Raw genomic sequence first — 19,467 nt, 5'->3', positions numbered from 1 at the left:
TATAATATGCCGGAGAGTCTGCTTAGTAACTACAAATCCAAAACATCATGAAACCAAATATAAAACGCCATGGTCTTATTTATTAGCCATACAGCAAAGATTTACTACCTTCTTATCGCTCTATAATTTTTCATCCAAATCAAAGACACATTCAGCTTAGTCATCATAAAGGTTAAAAGACGGAAGCTCCTCTTGCCAAGAGTGAGCAGTAAAGTGAATTTTAAAATACCGATTTAAAAACAGGGACCTATGTTGAGGTGGATGTGGCTAGAAGTCAAATACAGGAGGACTTCTGTTTCTGGGGAGAGCTGCAACTTCTCTCTCTCATTTATTTAGCATCATGTCTTATGTTAATACAGAATTTAAAAGAGCAAACCAAAAGAGTGGCAAGGAAGTCTATTGTACTGAAAATAGCCTCGCATCTCTCATTTTGAAATCAGTGCACAAATATAAGAATGAAGAGCTACAACCACTTTTTATTAATTAACTCAAGGGCAAACACTTGAAGAGTAACCAGAAAATAAGGTGAATCAATTGTGGGTAATAAATTGGAACTCTAGGTTTGTTGTTGTTATTGTTTTCTAAGGCACTGCTGTCACTGGATTTGTTTGTAAAGTGGAAGTGGGTTTTCTGCAATCATAGGATCAATGCGACTGTTAAATGTTATTGTTCAAGGAGCAGAGTTTCTGTCCTAAAAATCCAAGGCTGCTTCAGCTTTCCTTTGGCTGTATCTGCAAAAAGTCACTCTGTCACTCTGGCCAAGGAAATGAACATCTCCATCTCATTTTGCTTTTCTGTAAAATGTTGGACTCCCAGACTAGAAAAATGTATTCAGTAATAATTGTAAAAGACTTTGCAAGCCCGATGTACTAGTTGCATGTTAATAATAATGATTACAAATGAGGATCCTTCAAAAGAAGCTTAGAAAAAAAAGGAAACTACTTTGGGGTTCACTTGGGAATGATTGAGACTCAGAAAGAAACTGACTGCAGTCTTGAGCAGCTAGGGGTTCAGGAGAGAAAGCTCTTCTTTACCTTATTTCAGAAAGATGCATGGGAAAGACAGAATATAAAGGGAATTATTTATGCCCTAATTAATGATGCCTTCTACTAATGCCAGTGCATATGCATGCATATGTGTGTGTGTGTGTGTGTGTGTGTGTGTGTGTGTGTGTGTGTGTCTAAATTTTAGGTAAGGTTATATTTTAAACTTTATTCGGAAAATCACCTGTATTCTCTGACTGTGCTCTTTTTGACCACATTAGGATATGAGAAATTAGTTCAGATAATTTCATAAGAGGATATCAATATTAATTAAGTCCAGTGAGAGAGCTCTACAAAATAGGTTGGGATGGGAGTAGCATGGACTTTGGAGTCGGACAGACCAGGGTGAGAAAACGGCTCAGCCATTTTGGACAAATTACTTAACCTCCTGAGTCTCAGTTTTCTTGCCTGTGAAACAGTGAATAATACTTCCCTCATTGAGCTGCTGTGAGGATTAAATGAGATTACATTTGAAAAGTACCTTATTCAGAGTCTGGCTGTCCATTAGCCATTTAAAAATGTTGACTGTCCTCTTTTAACTGCATACTGTACCTACATGAGCCTAAATGATCCCATTTGAGAGAATCCAGTCCAGCAGTTGATTGGCATTTTCACAGAATTGAAGCAGATTAAGACATCTATTACTACAAGTAAGGGACAATTGTTCTTTTCATGATAGATTCTAAGGTTCTATTAGTACTTCATGAATCTTACAGGGGATACCCATTTTGTAAGTTTTCTAAAGCAGGATCTTTTGTATATGTGTGTCTGTCTGTGTGTAAATATACATACATATAATAAATACATATTTGTTTAATATTCTTTTGTGGTAGAGAACCACTGACAGCCTGTGGAATACTTTATCATTTTCAGAATGTCAGAGATGAGAAATCTGACCTCTCACCAATCTAATAATGTTTCTTCACAGATAAGGAAACTGAGGCCCAGTGAGTTTGGGTAACTTGTCCAAAATCACACAGTGTTAGAATTGTGAAAATTCTACCAATCCAATGTTCCTTTAGCGCCTTAATTAAAACTTAAAAGCAGTGTAACATATTGCTGCTTTGGGGGGAAAATTTTTTTTTAAAGATATTATTTATTTATTTGACAGAGACAGCGAGAGAGGGAACGCAAGCAGGAGCAGAGGGAGAGGGAGAAGCAGCCTTTGCCGCTGAGCAGGGAGCCCGACATGGGGCTTGATCCCAGAACCTGAGCCGAAGGCAGACGCTTAATGACTGAGCCACCCAGGCGCCCCTGGAAAAAAAAAAAAAAACTTTCTGATCAGAGACTTTACATGTCCACTTGGCAGAAATCATATGTTATCATTGTGTTCACACAGGGGTTAGCAGAATTCTTTGGAATAGTGAGTGCACACTACATATATTTCAAATGAATTAATGGATTTTTCTTAAGGCTATAGTGCGTGTGACTTTTGGGGAGTGTAGTTCAACAAAATTGAATTTTGCTGTATATAATGGTTACAAATTAAGTTTATGATGACATAAGCAAATGAATAATGGAACAGTTATCTGGAATTTTTAAAAATTATCTGGCATCTTATAAAGGAAGACTGCCTGCCAGCATGGATGATACATACTGAAAGCCCCTTATTCTGAAGAGTGAACATTATGTTTTTGTTCTTAAGTGAAACAATTGCCTGAAAATTTCATATTTCTTTTCCTATCTACCTTGAGTCTTGGACTATGTCTCTGTGACATCACACATCTTGATGAAAACTAGAAAATAAGATAACCATCAAGATATTGATGTAATCATAGCATAAATGAAGAAATACATACATACAACTGTAATTAGAAAAGTTATACCTATTGACTTGTATCACAATATTATATTTACATAGTAAATTTACATAGTAAAGCCATTCCAACTTCATGCTCTTGAAGGTAATGTGGCAACACGGGGAAAAATGTTTGTGTTTTAATATTTCACTAGGAAATCAGTATTCACTGTTACACAATTTTATAGAAGAGAATTCTGCACAGAAAAGGGACAACAAGAAAAAATACCAAAATAATAACAGTAGCTGTGTTAGGGTGGTGGCAATATGAGTGCTTCTTTCTTACCCCTGGTTATATTACTCCTGTAACAGAAAAAGAAATTTACAAGTACAAAGAAAATGAGTTCTGTAAAAGAAAGTATAGTAATCATCTGTTATTTGTGGCAGTCCCAAATCTTTTGAAAAACCACCCCACATTTTGATAGTTTCCCACATTGTGAATTCTGTCTTCCCAAAGTAAATTCTAAAATTAAACATTTCCTAATCTCCCTAGCCTCTGAGTACAGAGTGAGTTTCTAGAACTTAGTTTCTAGTTCTCGGTTCCATCTATCAGAAACTACCTGAAAAACAGACAGGGTCCAGATATCCATTCTGCCAGCACAGGAGGCTTTGATGTCATTGTTCTGGGGACAAAAGTGGGAACAGTAGCTTCCCCATTGCAACAAAGACAGTTAGGTTCTGGGACTGGTGGTAAATCAGGTTAGAACCTGTTCCTCTAGCCTTTCCAGTGGTTACCTGGACTTTCTAATTTCCCTTAATAAATCCCTTCTCATTTGAATGACCTAGAGTTGATTCTTTTGTCTACACCTAAGAATACTAACAGGTGGAAAAGGCTAGTAAAACTGTAATTCGCCTAAGAAAAGATGAATGAGGGGTGACACAAATAATGAGAAGATCACTCAACTTCAAAAGAACATTGTGATCAAACAAAAGATCTTTAACATTTAAAAAGATTGGAAGAGAGCTGTGTGGAAGAGGGCTCCCCATTGATCCAAATATGATGTGTGATGTGAGCAAGAAATAAACTTCTCTTGTGTTAGGCCACTGAGATTTGGGAGTTAATTTGTTACCATGACATAGCCTAGCCTATCCTGAAAAATACATAATGGCATCTAAAATGGGATGTGTTTAATAATCAAAAGAAATAAATATATAAATATAAAAGCTTTGTACAATTAGAAAACATTTTATCTAATAAAGCTACATCAAATAAAGAATGGATTCAGGATTTGTCGTCATTTTGCATCAAGATACCTGGGTTTACCTGAAAGCAACAAGAACAAAAATGTAACACATTATAGAAACCCTAAATATTTAATGATTTTTAAAACAACAAATAGGTTATGCTTTTCAATTCTCACACTATAAAAAGTATAATTTGTGATGCATATTTCCTTAAAATAATCCTCAAAAAAAGCCATATGCAATAATAAAAAGGCAAACCACATTTACTTATTGTGAAATTCTTGATTGTCTGCAGAAAGGAGTACGAGAAAATTGCTAACAGGATTTGTTGAAATTGCTTCCAGCACAACTAAAGGAGACGTGAATGCTACTCTCACTTGAACAGATTCATCAATGTTTGCTTGCTTTTGCAGCACTTTTCCTTTTCAGATGTCTGTATTGGACTGTACAACAGTAGTTTTTTCTATGCAGTAGTAAATGACCTTTCATAAAGCATAAGATATTCTTTCACCTGAAATAGCCACTGACAAGGTTATTTTTTATTTGTCCATTATAATCTGCACCACCCTGTCTGCCCTGAGGGATCTGGGCCACCGAGCCAACACTGGCAGAATCATCATCACAGTTCTGTGGTGTGAGTATTCCTAGTGTTCAGATGCCCTAATAAATGATCCTCTACTATGTTTTAAAAACGGCAAAGGGTTTTTGTTTTGCCTACAGCGCAGAAGATCAAATAAGAGAAAATGGGATTAAAGTAGGAGAGGTTTCTCTTGGACATAAAGAATTTCCAGACTGCCAGAATAAAAAAAAAAGACTGGAATGGATTATTGAGGGGGAATGCCTGGTCCTTGTCAGGCACATCATTGAGAAAGACTAACTTTTCTTAAAGGCAGAAGACTAGGTCAGATACTCTTTCACAGTCCTTTCTAGTTCTCTGGTTTTATGATCATAAAACTAATAGCACATAAGAATTCTCTTGTCTTCTCTTGTTTTCATTTATATCATTCATTGTCTGTCATATTTGCCATTGACTGGTATTGCTGGGGGATGATCTATGCCCCTTCTCTGGCCAAGTGAACACACAGATATACACCACAGAAGAGTGGTCAAATAATTCTTAACTCAAGCATTCCCACAGACAGATTCCAAACTCTATGACTCTGGTAGAGGAAAGAAATTCTCCATTGCCCTCCATATCAAACCAATTCATCTCTGAGCATGGTCCATGAGCATAGGCTTCGCTGAGCAGCCTTTGAGGTTGTTCCTCCATGGATGTTCCCTTAGTGGTGGAAAGTGTTCTCATAGACACCTTGTCTGTCATCATATCTGCCACTACTCCCCTATTCTACTATGCTTTCACTTTGTTTCTCTCTCTATGTGGTCCCCACCTTCCCTCTCCAGCAGGGGCCCTTCGCCAATCCTACCAAGCCTTTGTCCTCGTCCTATGACCTGGAAGTCCTTTCAGTCCCTGCTATAGGCATGAATCACATCCTTTCTTTGTTCTACTTGTTCCTGCTGCTGGATGGGAGAAGAGGGAAGGTTTATATTCTGATGGTAGAGATGTGGTCAGAAGGACATGGGTTGGTGAGATTTGTTTTCTATTTCTTTTTTCCTTCCTCTCTGCTTTGGCCATCTCTTAAAAATTCAGACATCTTCCATCAGATTGTGAATCTTCTTCCAATGGCTTTCAACACATCCATATATTGTAGTCATATTCCCCTTGCTACTATAACTTAGGACCTTATTAGTCAAAAGAGCACTACTTTTCTTCCAACCTCATATAACATTGCATGACCCTCTTTTATAAACTAGTCTTGGGACTAGCCATTGCCCTCTTCTTTCTTTTATTTTTTTTTATTTTGAGAGAGAGAGTGCATGCGCAGGAACCGAGTGGTCAGGGGAAGGGGCAGATAGGGATAGAGAATCTTAAGTAGGCTCCACACTCAGCCCAGAGCCTGATGCAGGGCTCAGTCTCATGACCCTGAGATCGTGACCTGAGCCGAAATCAAGAGTGGGACATTTAACCGACTGAGCCACCCAGGCACCCGACTATTTGCCCTCTTCTAAGAGCTGAAGGCAAAGTAACCTCAACACATGTGTAAGGTACTGTGTAAGTTGCGGAAGTCAGCAAACTGTGGCTTATGGCTTGTGAGCCACATCCAACCCACAGCCTGTTTTATAAGTAAAGTTTTATTGGACACAGCCATGCCCATTAATTTTCCTGTTATTTAGTACTGCTTTTGCCCTATAGCAGCAAAGTTGAGTAGTTACAGCAGTGATCACATGGTTGGCAAAGCCTAAAATATTTACTGTCTGGCTTCTTATAGAAAAGTTTGCCAACCCCTGATATAGTGTATCATATCTAAAAGGAAGACTGTCTCAACCTAAAAGATTACTCTTAGAGGCTGATTTAAGGGGGTTGGATAGTTTCTTCTTTTTTCCTTAGAATAGGAGATTAATACTTTTGAGATGTTTATCTTTCATTTTTCTTTCCCTATATCCTGCATGCCTTCATTGTAGTTAAAAGGGTTATCATATTTAAAATGACAGAATCTATCAAATCAACATTTGTCACTACCAGTTGTTTAACTTGGATGGGCAAGTTCATAAACTTAAAACCTTGGAGTGTCTGACTCCCCTCATCCCTCTATCCATATCCAGCTGTTCACCACGTTCCATTGAGCCTGCCTCCTAAATGTCTCCTACATTAATCCCCCATTCTATTCCAAGTGCCCTATTTGAAGACCTTGTCTCTTATCTGAACTATATCAATGGCCTTCTACTCATTCTCCCAGCCTCCAAACCATCCCACCCTTACTAAGTCACTCTCACTGTATTTATAGTGCCCACCCACCCTCCCCCAAATCCCTCACCGTGGGTACAGCCTCCCTCTCACACGCTAGTCATTCTCACCTCGTGCATACCTCTAATCTCAGAATTAGGGCTTCTGTATCATGAAATAACACCACTATTTACCTACTAACACAAGTCAGAAACCTAGGAATCATCTTTGATCTGTCATTTCCCTTATATTCCACACCTAATTAATAAGCAAGCCCTGTCAGTTCTACCTCCTAAAATTTACAGTAATTCTAACAAAGGTAAAGAGTTAAAATGAAACTTAGGTTCCCAGCCCAATAGAACCAACTGAAAGGCAAATACAGAAGTGACACAAATGGCAATCAAAAGATGACCTTTATCAGTAACAGAGCTAATATTGATGGCTCATGCTACCTGCAGGTGAATGCATCCTAAAATTGTGAACCCACAGCTAGACAGGCTTCCTACCCGAATCACAGGCTCTATGGGTCACCGCAGAGCCCCAGTGCAGGGCAGAGTGCAGCTCTTGGAATACTCACAGCATGGAAGAACAGGGTGGAACATGTGAGCGGCAGGCAGCCAACCTCCAAGAGTAAGGAGGAGGGAGACAGGAGAGGAGCCTGTTGGCATGGGCAGCACTGCTTGTGCAGGCAGTAAGTCTGACAAGTTCTGGGAGGAGTAAGTGATGAGGAGGAAAGAGCGGGAAGGTTAGCAAGAAGTCACAGGAAAGAAGATTCCCCTCCTCCAACATTCTCCAGATTTTTCTTCTCTTACTCCATTAAGCTTAACCATTAGCTAGTGGTGTGGCTGCCCCTGGAGACAAAGTTAACAATCTACCTGGGCAATCAGGGTCCCCCACTTTCAAAACACTATTCCCCTAACACCAATTGCAGTTCTTCTGGGATGCTGGTGGGCAGTGTTTTATTTTTAACTCTGGGAGGCTCTGAAATGGGTCAGAATGACACGTTAATTAAACTAATTCTAAAAACCGCCATCCAAGTCTAAAAATTCTTTCTGTATTCTATTTCCCTTCCCAAAATATGTCCAACCACATTGCCCAATGTAATTCATCAAAGGTTTGGCAATGAGGTAAAATAACAACATAAATACATTTAAATCATAAAAATGCCACCAGCAGATGAAGTCCCAAATGTAATCTTAACTGCCTTTTCTTACAGATTTTCCTGGGAGGAAATTGAAGTTAAAAATTAAATTCCATGCAAATTAGTCCAAAGATTTCAGAGGTCAAAAGAATTAAAGTGCAAAATCAGATTCTCTCGCACTTGTGAGTTAAATACCCAAAGAAATTAAAGTCCAGACTTCATCATTTCCGATTTCTTATTTCTGCCTCCTCTCAGCTAGAAAGGTCTTTGCTGCCAAGTAGAGCTGGGATGTCTTTGGCAGCTCCAACCTAGGCTGTCTTCTGTGGAATGGATATAGATTCTTTAGGGCGTATACTGACTGCATGTCTGGGACGTTGTGTGTTTAGAGGCTCCAAGACTTAACATTAAAGACCATCACAACACTGTCCCCCAACCCTGCCAAATCTTTACAACTCAATCTTGTTATCCTAAGTAAAATTATGTTTCCAGAGCCCAGAGTTAGTGTCAACAAAGACCCTAACAGAGATTCAGTAGTATTAGACAAAAGGAAGTGAGATCAAGGAAATATCTTGGTTTAACCTCTTCATAATGCCAGTGAGTCTAGGTTATCTGAGGTCCACAGTCTCTGAATTTATACTGAATCAGGGTCAATCTCCCATCTGGTAGTTAATTTTGACACTATGTATCTTCATATGAGAGGGGTGCTGGGGCTCTGCGTGTAGTCTTCTTTCTAAGAAAGTAGGATTTGGGACATTACAATCTTTTTGTTGTTGTTGTTGACATTACAATCTTGCAAAGTTGGTAATATGCAAATAAAATCACTAGGTTTTATTTGACATGCCCCTGCCTTTCTACATAGTCAAAATCTCTAATTTTGCATTCTCCCTTTAGCTCATGTTTCTGGCATCCTGATGCTGAAGTAATTGTGGGCCTCATCAACAGCCCATGAGCAGGTCTTTTTGATCCTAGACTACAGAAGGTGCTCCTATAGCTTCTTGCTATTAAATTGCTTAGGACTGTAAAATCTGTCTAGGAAAGAGATTTTTGCCCAGTTGTCATATTTGATTCAGCTAAAGAATCACTGTTAGCAGATTCCTGAACTACATTACTGTCGATGCTTCAGAGCTTATGTTTCTCATGGTCTGTGTGAATCGGTTCTTCTCCAGTGGGCTCCTTGATTCACTGTTTTGTCAACTTTTGTATATTCCAGGCCTTGAATAGCATTTGTGTCTAGGACATCTTTAACTGACATACTAGTCTATGCCTATACTGCTTCATTCCCCTCTGCCATTACCCTGCTACTTCCACAGAAACTCAGTTGTATTTTTAAAAGTTTAACCTATTTCTTAAATTGATTCCTTTCCTTTTCTAACACACACAGGGCTAGAACTGAAGGCCTTCCTTCCTTTGTTTTCTCTTTGCCTTCTGGCCCCAAAAATAGTTTTTCTAGTATATTCCTCTAGCATTTGATGTGTATAGGCCTATCCTAGTGAAGGATATGAAATCAGTAATTTTTAAGGCTACCAAAAGCTACACTGTTTAAACAAATCTTGACCACCTTCTCCTACCCATGTTGGATAGTCCCACCTGGAAGATATTTTCCCATCAAACCAACGTCCAGTCTGGGCCTGGACTCCATTAATTATTTCTGTCTGGCTTTCCATTTTTATTTCTCATTTCTTATGTGCCTTCCCTTAGAATGCCAATTCCATAAATCTCTCTGTAATGTGTCCTCAGGGTACAGGCAAGATCTACTTGCCACCTGCATTAACTGTCTGTCTCTGAATCAAACCCATATAACAATGATTTCAGTATAATGTGCTTTTCTTCCTGGTCCTCCCCTCTCAAATCTATACAAATTCTTTGTGACCACTTGGTAGAACTACCCCAGTCTACAAAAGGTTGTTCTTCAGTGCTTTTACTTGGATTCTTCATCTGCTCTTTTCAGAGGAGCCTCTGAGTTCATTCATGAATTAGGTTTCCTGTGAGCAGGGAATCAGAGATCTTACCTCTTTTGTTTCTTAATGGGCCCAGTCACTACTCCTGAACTAATAATAATTTAAAACATCTTTGCCTTTCTACTACCCTTTTTATGAACAATTAGACCCCAGTACACCTCCTATTCCTTTTGTATATATCCATCTTTATTGCCAAGAGCTCACTGATCTTCCTATATGTCTGTCCACTAAGTGCTCATTCTGATTCTACTATAGATTCTTTTAAATCCTAGTGGCCAATAAGGTGATGTTTGGAAGTGGTTGTCTTTGGGAGGTGATTAAGTAATGAGGGTGGAACTCTTGTGAATAAGCTTAGTGCCCTTACAAAAGAGGCCCCAGAGAGCTCCGTTCCACTGAGTAAGATCAGAGTGAGAAAATGGCAGTCTATGAACCAAGAAGCGGGCTCTCACCAGACACCAAATTTGCCAGTGCCTTGATATTGGACTTCCCAGCTTCCAGAGCTGTAAATTTCTGTTTTTGTAAGCCACCCAGTCAATGGCATTTTGTTATAGCAGCCTGAACAGACTAAGAGAGTTTCCTTTAAAAAGTTCACCTTCCAGGGGCATCTGGGTGGCTTAAGTCAGTTAAGCATCCAACTCTTGGTTTTGGCTCAGGTCATGTTCTCAGGGTCCTGGGATCAAGCCCCGAGTTGGGCTCCACACTCAGTGTGGAGTATGCTTGAGGATTCTCTCCCCTCTGCCCTTCCCTCTGCTCTCTGTCTCTCTCAAATAAGTAAATAAATCTTTAAATAAAAAAGTTCACCTTCCCTCCAGTTAATCATCTTTTCATCCTTTATTTTGATTTCATTCTTCCACTTCTTTGCCCTTATAGTCAGAATAAAACATAACTTTCATATCACCCCAATTTCTCCTTGATTGCCTGAGTAAACTTCATTGCTCGGGATGGAGGCCCAGGCACAAGACTTTGAGTTGTTTTTCTACCTCAACCCCTAAAATAGCACATTCTCCTTACCTTAAGAATTTCCATTCCTGTATATGGGTTTATTAATAAAGTTTAGCATCTTTTTATGGGTGAGATTTGCAGTTTGGATCTCCAAAATCTACATCCATGGTCAGGACTTGTGTCGTAAATCCAGAGCCACTTGAGGCTACATGATGGAGCTGATTTTTGAGTTTATGGACAAGCCGCATGAATATTAGTTGTCTTACAATTTTCTCTCTTAGGCTTAAAACAATATAAAGGATAGCAGAATTTCAGACAGCTGGTCTAGCACTGCATACCTGGAACTGACAAAGGTGATTTAAAGCCAGAACGTTTTCCACCATCCAAGCTATTTTCATCTCTTGCCTGGATCACTGCAGTGGTTTCCAATTCATCTCCCTGCCACCATTCTTGCTCCCTAATAGTCCATCTTCCATATAGCCAGATTGACCTTTTAAAAACATATATAAGGTCAAAATATATTATCAAGAAAGTGAAAAGATAACACATAGAAAGGGAGAATGTATTTTCAAATCATATGTCTGATAAGAGCCAAATATCCCGAATATAAAAAGAGCTCTCACAAATCAACAATAAAAAGACCAGTAGCCGAATATAAAAATGGGCAAAGGACTTAGGTATTTCTTCAAAGAAGTATATAAACAGCCAATAAGCACATGAAATGACTCTCAACATCGTTAGTCATTAGGGAAGTGGCAAATCAAAACCACAGTGAGATACCTCTTCACACCCACTATGATGGCTATCATCACAAAAACATAACAAGTGTTGGCAAGGATGTAGAGAAATTGGAATCCTCATACATTGCTAGTTGGAATATAAAATGGCTCGTTCTCAGAGCAGCCATTTTAGAAAAGAATTTGGTAGTTCCTCGAAAAGTTACACACAGAATTACCAAATGACCTAGCCGTTCTACTCCTAGGTATATACCCAAGAGAAATGAAAGCATATATTCATACAAAAACTTCTACACAAATGTTCATAGCAACATTATTCATAAAAGCCAAAAAAGTGAAACAGCCCAACTGTTCCATTAGCAGATGAATGGATAGACAAAATGTGGTCTGTACATACAATGGAATATTATTCTGACATAAAAAGGAAAGAAGTACTGTTACATGCTACGACATAAGTGACCTTGAAATATTATGCTAAGTGAAAGAAGCTAGGCACAATAGACTGTATGACTTTATTTATATAAATGTCCAGAATAGGCAAATCCATAGAGATGAAAAGCAGATTACTATTTGCCGAGGGCTGAGGAAAGGGAACCAACAGCTAACAGGTACAAAGTTTCTTTTTGGGGTGACGGAAATGTTCTTGAATTAGTGGTAATGGTTGCACTTATTATGACATGCTTAAACCAATAAACTGTACAGTTAAAATGATAAAGTTTATGTTATGTGAATTATATCTTAATTTAAGAAAAACACTAACTAAGAAAAAAACCTTAGATCATGATTTTCTACTGGTTAAACTCTTCAGTGACTTCCTGTGGCACTCAGATAAAATTGAACCTCCTTACCTAGTCCTCCAGGGCCCTATACGATGTGACCCCTACTTACCTTCCTTATCTCATCCTCCATCACTCCCCTCATCCCCCATCCTCCATTTACACTACAGTCCAGGTTCACTGGCCTCCCACTTCCAGCTCAGGTCTTTACACTTAATCTTCCTCCTGCATAGAGAGGCCACCTCTCCCTTATCATGGAGGTCTCAGATTAATGTCACCTCCTCAGCAAGTCTTCCCCCCACCATTACTGTCTATCATATTATCTTGTATTATTTTCTTCACAGCACTTATCACTATCTGAAATTGTTTATATATAAATTCTCTGAAAGCAGAGATTTGCCTGCCTAACACTATCACCCAAGTCTAAGAATGATGCCTGACACAGAGTAGATGCTCAAAAATATTTTTTGAGTGAAGGAATGGGACCTAATTTGTGTACTTTGGAAATTTAGACATTTTGATGGTATTTGGGGGCTGTCAGAGCTCCACGTGATTTGAACAAGAACCTCAGAGACCCCAGTGAGGCCATGTGTCTAGGGAGGGCAATAAGAAACAGGAAGAGTGGAGAAACGCACCTCATCATCATTTCCAAATTACGAGGACAAAATTTTATAGAAACCATGATAAAGCTGCCCAAAGTTTATGAAATCAGAATGGTGCAGTGTAATTCATGATTCTGTTTATTCCCTGCAAGGAAAGTTGGGGCACACATGCTTGCTCTGGGTGCGCTGGAGGAGATCAAAGGGAGGATGGCTGTGAGGCAGCACAATGAGTGTCCCTGTGATTGCAGCTCAGCCCAGCCTCTGGCTCAGGCTTTGATCCTAGAAAGGAGCAGTAATAAACAACAGAGCCCCTGAGCACAAAGCACATTGGGGAAGAGGATAGGCCGGGTGAGAAGGGTGGTCTGACAGCCCTTAAGAATGGAATTAAGAAACAACCACAAATATGCCTGTGTTGGGAATGAGGGAGGTGTCAGGGTAGTGGGAAGCACAGGGCTGACATTAGGAGGGCATATGGGGATGACGGGATCCAGGAAGACACCCGCTGAAGAAGATACCCTAAAGCTTCTGTGAAGGATCTGAGGCCGGGGATCTCCATATTTTGCTAGTAAAAACTGAGCCACGTGGTGCTGTTTCATCAGTATGATCTAGGGAAATGTGGTTACACATGTAACAGGGGGCAGTGCTCCTATTCCCACATTCAAATGAGGAACATATTCCTTTTTTATCCTGAGATCATCTATGAATCATATATGACATAAATTAAATGGAAGCAACATTGGAGGGAAAACCCATCTGTCACTGTATAATTTTGTGAGTCTAATCATTAGGCAAAAGGAAATGCTTACCTCTAAACGAGGCCAGGTGGAAAAAGAATGTAAAGATAATTTAGATTCAGATTATGAAATGAGGAGAAAGGTTATTGAGGCTGGAAAGAAAAGGCCTGGAGGGATGAGAAGGTGAGGCAGTACAAGGCAATTAAAGGCTGGTTTTGAAATAATGACCAACAATGTAAAATGGGAAGAACAGAGTTTTAAGCTTGAAAAGGCTTTATTTAAAATCAGCTTGAGCAATTATATACAAAGTATTGAAAATAAGTAAAAGTGATTTTTAGAAAGTTTAAATATAAGGAAGTCAGCAGAACATGATGTGGCCCAGCTTGCCCAGACACACTGAGGTAATATCTGAGGATGTCTTAGATTGCGAATTAAATGCATTTCAGGCTATAAGAAGGAACCTGGTGCTGGCTTGTGCAGATTTAATTTCTAGGAATAACCTGCTGGGTGGCCTCCACTGTCAAGCCATCTTGCACACTCCGTTGCCTAACTAATCTGCCTGAAACAAGCCTTTAATTGCTATAAAACCTTCAGCACCTTCCCATGTCTTACTAAATCCACTCTGAGCTCTGCCTGGCCCTCTAGACCCACCCTAGCTGTTCAGTCTTCCTTCTTGGTTCTCGCCAGCACACAACCCTCTCTCAGACTTGTCTCTTCACTTGTCCTGCTTCTAGACCTTTGCCCAAGATGCTGCCTTGGTCTGAAATGTATGCTGTCTCTTGTCTGCCTCGCCAAATGACATCCTTCTGTCAAGGTCGGAATTGAGGAATTGAGCTCACATTTCAATTCCATCATGGGTCTTTCTAGATTGTCCCTTTCTTTGAACTTCTAAAGCACAATTCCTCAATTATATACTGCCGTATATTAGTCACTATTCTTTTACATATTAGCACCAGGAACTGGAGGAAAGAGAAGAGAGAAATTAATGAGAGAGAAGTGTGAAATCCCTGTTTTAGATTCCGATTCGGAGGTGGGCGTTTGGCAGAGGGTGGAGGAAGTACAGCAGAGCGGTCCCAGAAGACTTGGTACAGGAAAGGAGGCAGGGACAGTTAGTTGTAAGGAGCATCCTGCTTTCCATATCACTTGGCAATAACCCCTAAGTTTTAAGTTCAGCATCATGAGGAATAAGAAGTTTAACATGTGAACGTTCTAGATAACGGAAGTTTAGCATGCACATTATTGGACCCCATTCCAGACCTACTGAATCAGACTCTCTGGGAGTGGGGTCCAGCAATCTGTGTTTTAATAGCATTCTAGGTGATTCTGAAGCACAGTAATGTTTAGAGAACCAATGCTTTAGAGCACAAAAACTTAAACGTTACTCACTATATAAAACTAGTTCTATAATATAAGACATACTTCCTTGCCTTCTGGAAAAGAACAGGCTAAACACAAAATGCTCCTTTCTTATGGGGCCAGAGTCACCATGATGAATATCACTTCTTGCCTGATGCCATTGTAATGGGCAGCACAGCAGACAGAACACTCAAGCACCATGCTGCCAGGGCCACAGGGTACCAGGTCACCTCATTGGAGCAACTGACTGCAAGTGTTGTCCGGGTCCACCATCTGAGTCATTATCTACAGCTTGGGGCTTTATGAAAACAATATAGCCTAATTGAAACTGACTGAATCACAGTATAAAAGAAAATGCATGCAGTTCACTAATTATGCCCACACCAAAGAGTACAATGAATAGGGCGCAGAAGAGTTCAGTGTGCCCCGTTCCAATGTCTCTTCATTAAAGTAGTGGTGGAAATTCTTAGGCAACTCCTGGGAAATGTTTCTGTTCTCAGCTGTGTTTCACTTGGTATCTAGGCTTTACGGATCTTCCTCCAAGTAACACTCTTCTTACTACAGACCAGTTTGCCCAGCAACAACTCCTTCAAGTCATTAAAAATTCTCAAAATCTACATCTGCAATTACTCAAAGTTAAGATTTTACTAAGATATCTCCCCAGATGATGGCTCTGGGGGTTCAGCGTTCCTCCACTGCATTGTGCTGACCTGCTACCAGCGTCTTACTGCCGGGGAGCAGCAGCTTTTCCACACTCACAGCCTCGTGTCTGTCTCTGACCAGAATCTCGGTGCTCTACCCCCACAGAGGCTTTCAGTGAGATTTACAACCAGTTTAGTTCCTTTTGGGAAAAAATAACTTCCAGTTGAGTCCAAACTGAACAAGATTTCCTTGGATCTGAAGGTAGCTGCATGTGAAAATTTGTCAGATGTTGCTAAAAGGCCTCTCAGAGGGGTTTACCAATGTTCCCCAGAAATGTCGTGTGCCTGTTTGCCCACAGCCTCACTGACAGAGACAGAAATGTCTTTTCCTAAGGCTATCTTGGTGCCCTATGACATCTTCACATAGTAGTCGCCATTAGAAGAATTTGAATCATCTTTCTTCAGATGCTGACTCTTCCTCTCATACGCAGTTTTCTTTTTCTATTTAATTCAAAGAGTTGAATTGAGAACTTACTTTGAAACTAGTTCTCACACGTATAAAATCACAGAACTTACAATTTTGCTATGATATTTCTAATGACCTCTGTTCTTTTTCTTTTTGAAGATGAGTCAAGAGTTTTAAAATCAGAAGGAAAAGAAAATTTTACATGATCTAGCATCTGTTTGTATAACAGACTTTGGAGTTTTGTTGTTATTCATCTCCATATTCTAAGACGTCTCTTTATTTCCATTCATAGAAAACCTTGCCATTTATTCGGAGTCAAAAGGCTTCCTTACCCAGTACTGTCCTATTATTCATTTCTAGCACAGCTGAAGTTCAAAAGTTAATCACTAATGCAGGATGTTAATAATAGAAGAAACTGGTTTGGGAGGGGGGAAGTATATGGGACCTTTCTGTACTTCCCGCTTAATTTTTCTGTAAACCTGAAACTGCTCTAAAAAATATAGGCCATTAGTTTCTTTAAAGTAAAAAACAGAATAGGCTATGTAACAAAATGCTGTTTTTGTAACTGAGAAATGCATGCACAGAAAACAACAAAACACATTTTACAAAAGCAGAAACAAAGAGAAGACACTCATTTAATACATTAGAATGATGGTCTTTGTGGGCAGTGATAATGGAAGTAGAGTGTGGCAAGAAAATGAAATAAACGAAATGAGACAGGGATATTGTATGGACCAACAATGATAACATGCCATGAACTGAGTATGATCAAATCTGTCCTATAAACCTGAAATCTAAAAAAAAAACAAAAAACAAAAAACCAAGTAGCATTTCTTAACTTAGGCAGGGAGGTGGAATTTAGAGAACTTTTAAAAGAACACACATGCTTCAGCCCAGTTTCAGACCCAACTGCATCAGAAGCTCCAGACTTGGAGCATGTGCATTTCGCAAAAGTTTCTGTAATTAGCCAGGACAACTTTTTAGTTACAAAGCCCCAATTCAAGTAAGTATAAGCAAATAAAAGGAACTGTATTGGCTCATGTGGCTTGGAAGTCTGAGGAGTAGTCTAGCTTCAGGCACAGATGAATCCAGGAGCTCAAACTATCCAATCAGGCTCTCTCACTGCTGGCTGTCTCCATCTCAATCTCCCCTGTTCTGACAGGTTCTCTTTCCATGTGGTAGGGAAGCTTTTTACCGACATTTCTGGTCATGTGGAGTGAGAGAGGGGATGTAGTAAAATGGAACACTGCAACTGACAATGCCGTAAGGTCCATGGGAAGTGGAGTAGGAGTTACCCAACAGAAGGGATAGGCTAAGCACACCAAAGAGGTAATTAATCATATCCTCCCAGGAATTTAATTCAGAATAAGTTAAACATTGTCTTGTGGGTGACATGGATCTTCATAATAAAAGAAAACAAGATCACTAGAAACATTTTCCAGGTTCCCCCATCCGGTCTTTTGCTCACTTGGGCTCAGTTGCCATGTTCAGTCTAGTTTTGAACGTGCCATCATGTTCAGTCACACCTTCCTCTGTCCCATTCATCCAAACTTGCTATGTATCTGGCTTACAACTCTCCTGGATAGGCTGAGAATAAAAAATAAAGATATTTAGGGCACCTAGGTCTTTAACAGTATAGATGATGAGTCTAAGATGGAGACACATTGGATAAGTTAACTTATCCCAGGTTACAGCATGCAAGAGTAATAGTTAGAATTTGAACTCAGGTTTTATACCTCCAAATCTAATGTTCTGTCCAAGGTGCAACACTGCACAGGTAGTATTAATAATAAAAATGGGGCACCTGGCTGGCTCATTTGGAAGAGCATGCAATTCCTGATCTTGGTGTCATGAGTTTGAGCCCCACGTTGGCTGCAGAGATTAAATAAATAAATAAATAAATAAATAAATAAATAAATAAATAAATAAATAAATAACTTCAGTAATAAAAATTATTATTATTATTACAATAAGAAGTGCTGTTATTTATGGAGTTCTTCCTATGGCCCAAGCAGTGTTTTGTAAACATTATCTCACTAATTCTCATAACAGGCTATGAAGAATGTATCATCTCCATTTTACAGATGGAACTATAAAGCTCAGAGAAGAACTGAAGCGCAGAGACATAATCATCCTAATTACATAGCTAGTAAGAGGTGGAACCAGGACTTAAAACCAAGTCCTGATATGATGGGTCATGAGATCGAGCCCCTCATCGGGCTCTGTCTGCTTGGAGATTCTTGCCCTCTGCCCCTCCCCCAACTCATGTGCTGACAAGTGCACTTTCTATGTCTCTAAAATAAATAAATCTCTAAAAAAAAGTTTATTTCAGAAGAACAAAAAGTTAATAAATTAACAAATAGGGGCACCTGGGTGGCTCAGTCGGTTAAGTGCCTGCCTTCAGCTTAGATCATGATCCCAGAGTCCTGAGATCCAGCCCCACATTGGGCTCCTTGCTCAGCGGGGAGTCTGCTTCTCCCTCTGCCCCTCACCCCGCTAATGCTCTCTCTCTTGCTCTCTCTCTCTCTCAAATAAATAATAAAATCTTTAAAAAATAAATTAACAAATAAATAACATCAAGACTAGATTCAGGGGAAAAAATAAAGTATCTAATTTTTGAAGAACATAACTAATTAGTTAAAGTAGTCTTACTTTAAAGCATAGACCTTAAAATATAATCACTCAAACACAATAGAAGCCTATTTCTCTCTAACAAAATGGTTCAGAGAGGTCTTCCAGCCTGGAAGGGTTCAGCTCCATGAAGTCATTCAAGAACCTGGCAGGACAGAGTTTCTGCCATCTTCAGTCTTGGCTTCCAAGGTCACTCTGCCTGTCACCATCCTGGCCCATGAGAAGGAAAAAAGGAGTACAATGACTTATCTCTTGAAAGCTCTGTCCAGAAGGAAACACATAACTTCTGCTGCATTCTATTAGCAAGAGCTTAGTCACGTGAAACACTCTGCAGCAAATGAGGCTGGACAGTGTGGCATGGGTCTAGATAGGCATGACCTAGTTACAGCTGCTGTGGAAGAAAGAAAGAACAAATTTTGGTGGAAAAGTAGCTGTCAGTGCCGCAACGATTTAGTAGACTTAACCATTAGTACAGGCAGAGACCAATTTGTTGTAAAACTTAGGAAACTTAAACTTCTAGGCCTCTCCATTTGCATGGCCTCTTCCAAAGCTCTGTTAGGGGCCTGTATGAGTTAGCAATTTCTGTATAACAAATTACTCCAAAATTTATCAACTTAAAACAATAACCTTATTATCTCACAGAATTCCTGAGAGTCTGAAATCTGGGAGCAGCTT

General features: G+C 39.5%; 1 long non-coding RNA gene across 1 annotated transcript in view; it reads right to left on the bottom strand.

Moving 5' to 3' along the window:
* The window catches only part of LOC148108436 (uncharacterized), a 61,263-nt gene extending 53,623 nt beyond the window's left edge, over positions 1 to 7,640 (bottom strand). Inside the window, exon 1 of the long non-coding RNA XR_015727927.1 lies at positions 7,386 to 7,640. This is a non-coding gene — a long non-coding RNA (uncharacterized LOC148108436). The remainder of the gene's footprint in view (positions 1 to 7,385) is intronic.
* Between the last annotated feature and the right edge of the window lie 11,827 nt (positions 7,641 to 19,467).

Source organism: Ursus americanus, chromosome 20 (assembly GCF_024610735.1).
Source record: "Ursus americanus isolate L20-20 chromosome 20, mUrsAme1.1.p, whole genome shotgun sequence".
NCBI lineage: Eukaryota > Metazoa > Chordata > Mammalia > Carnivora > Ursidae > Ursus > Ursus americanus.
Note: the sequence above shows the minus strand (reverse complement) of the source record. Positions and strands in the feature narration are given on the sequence as shown.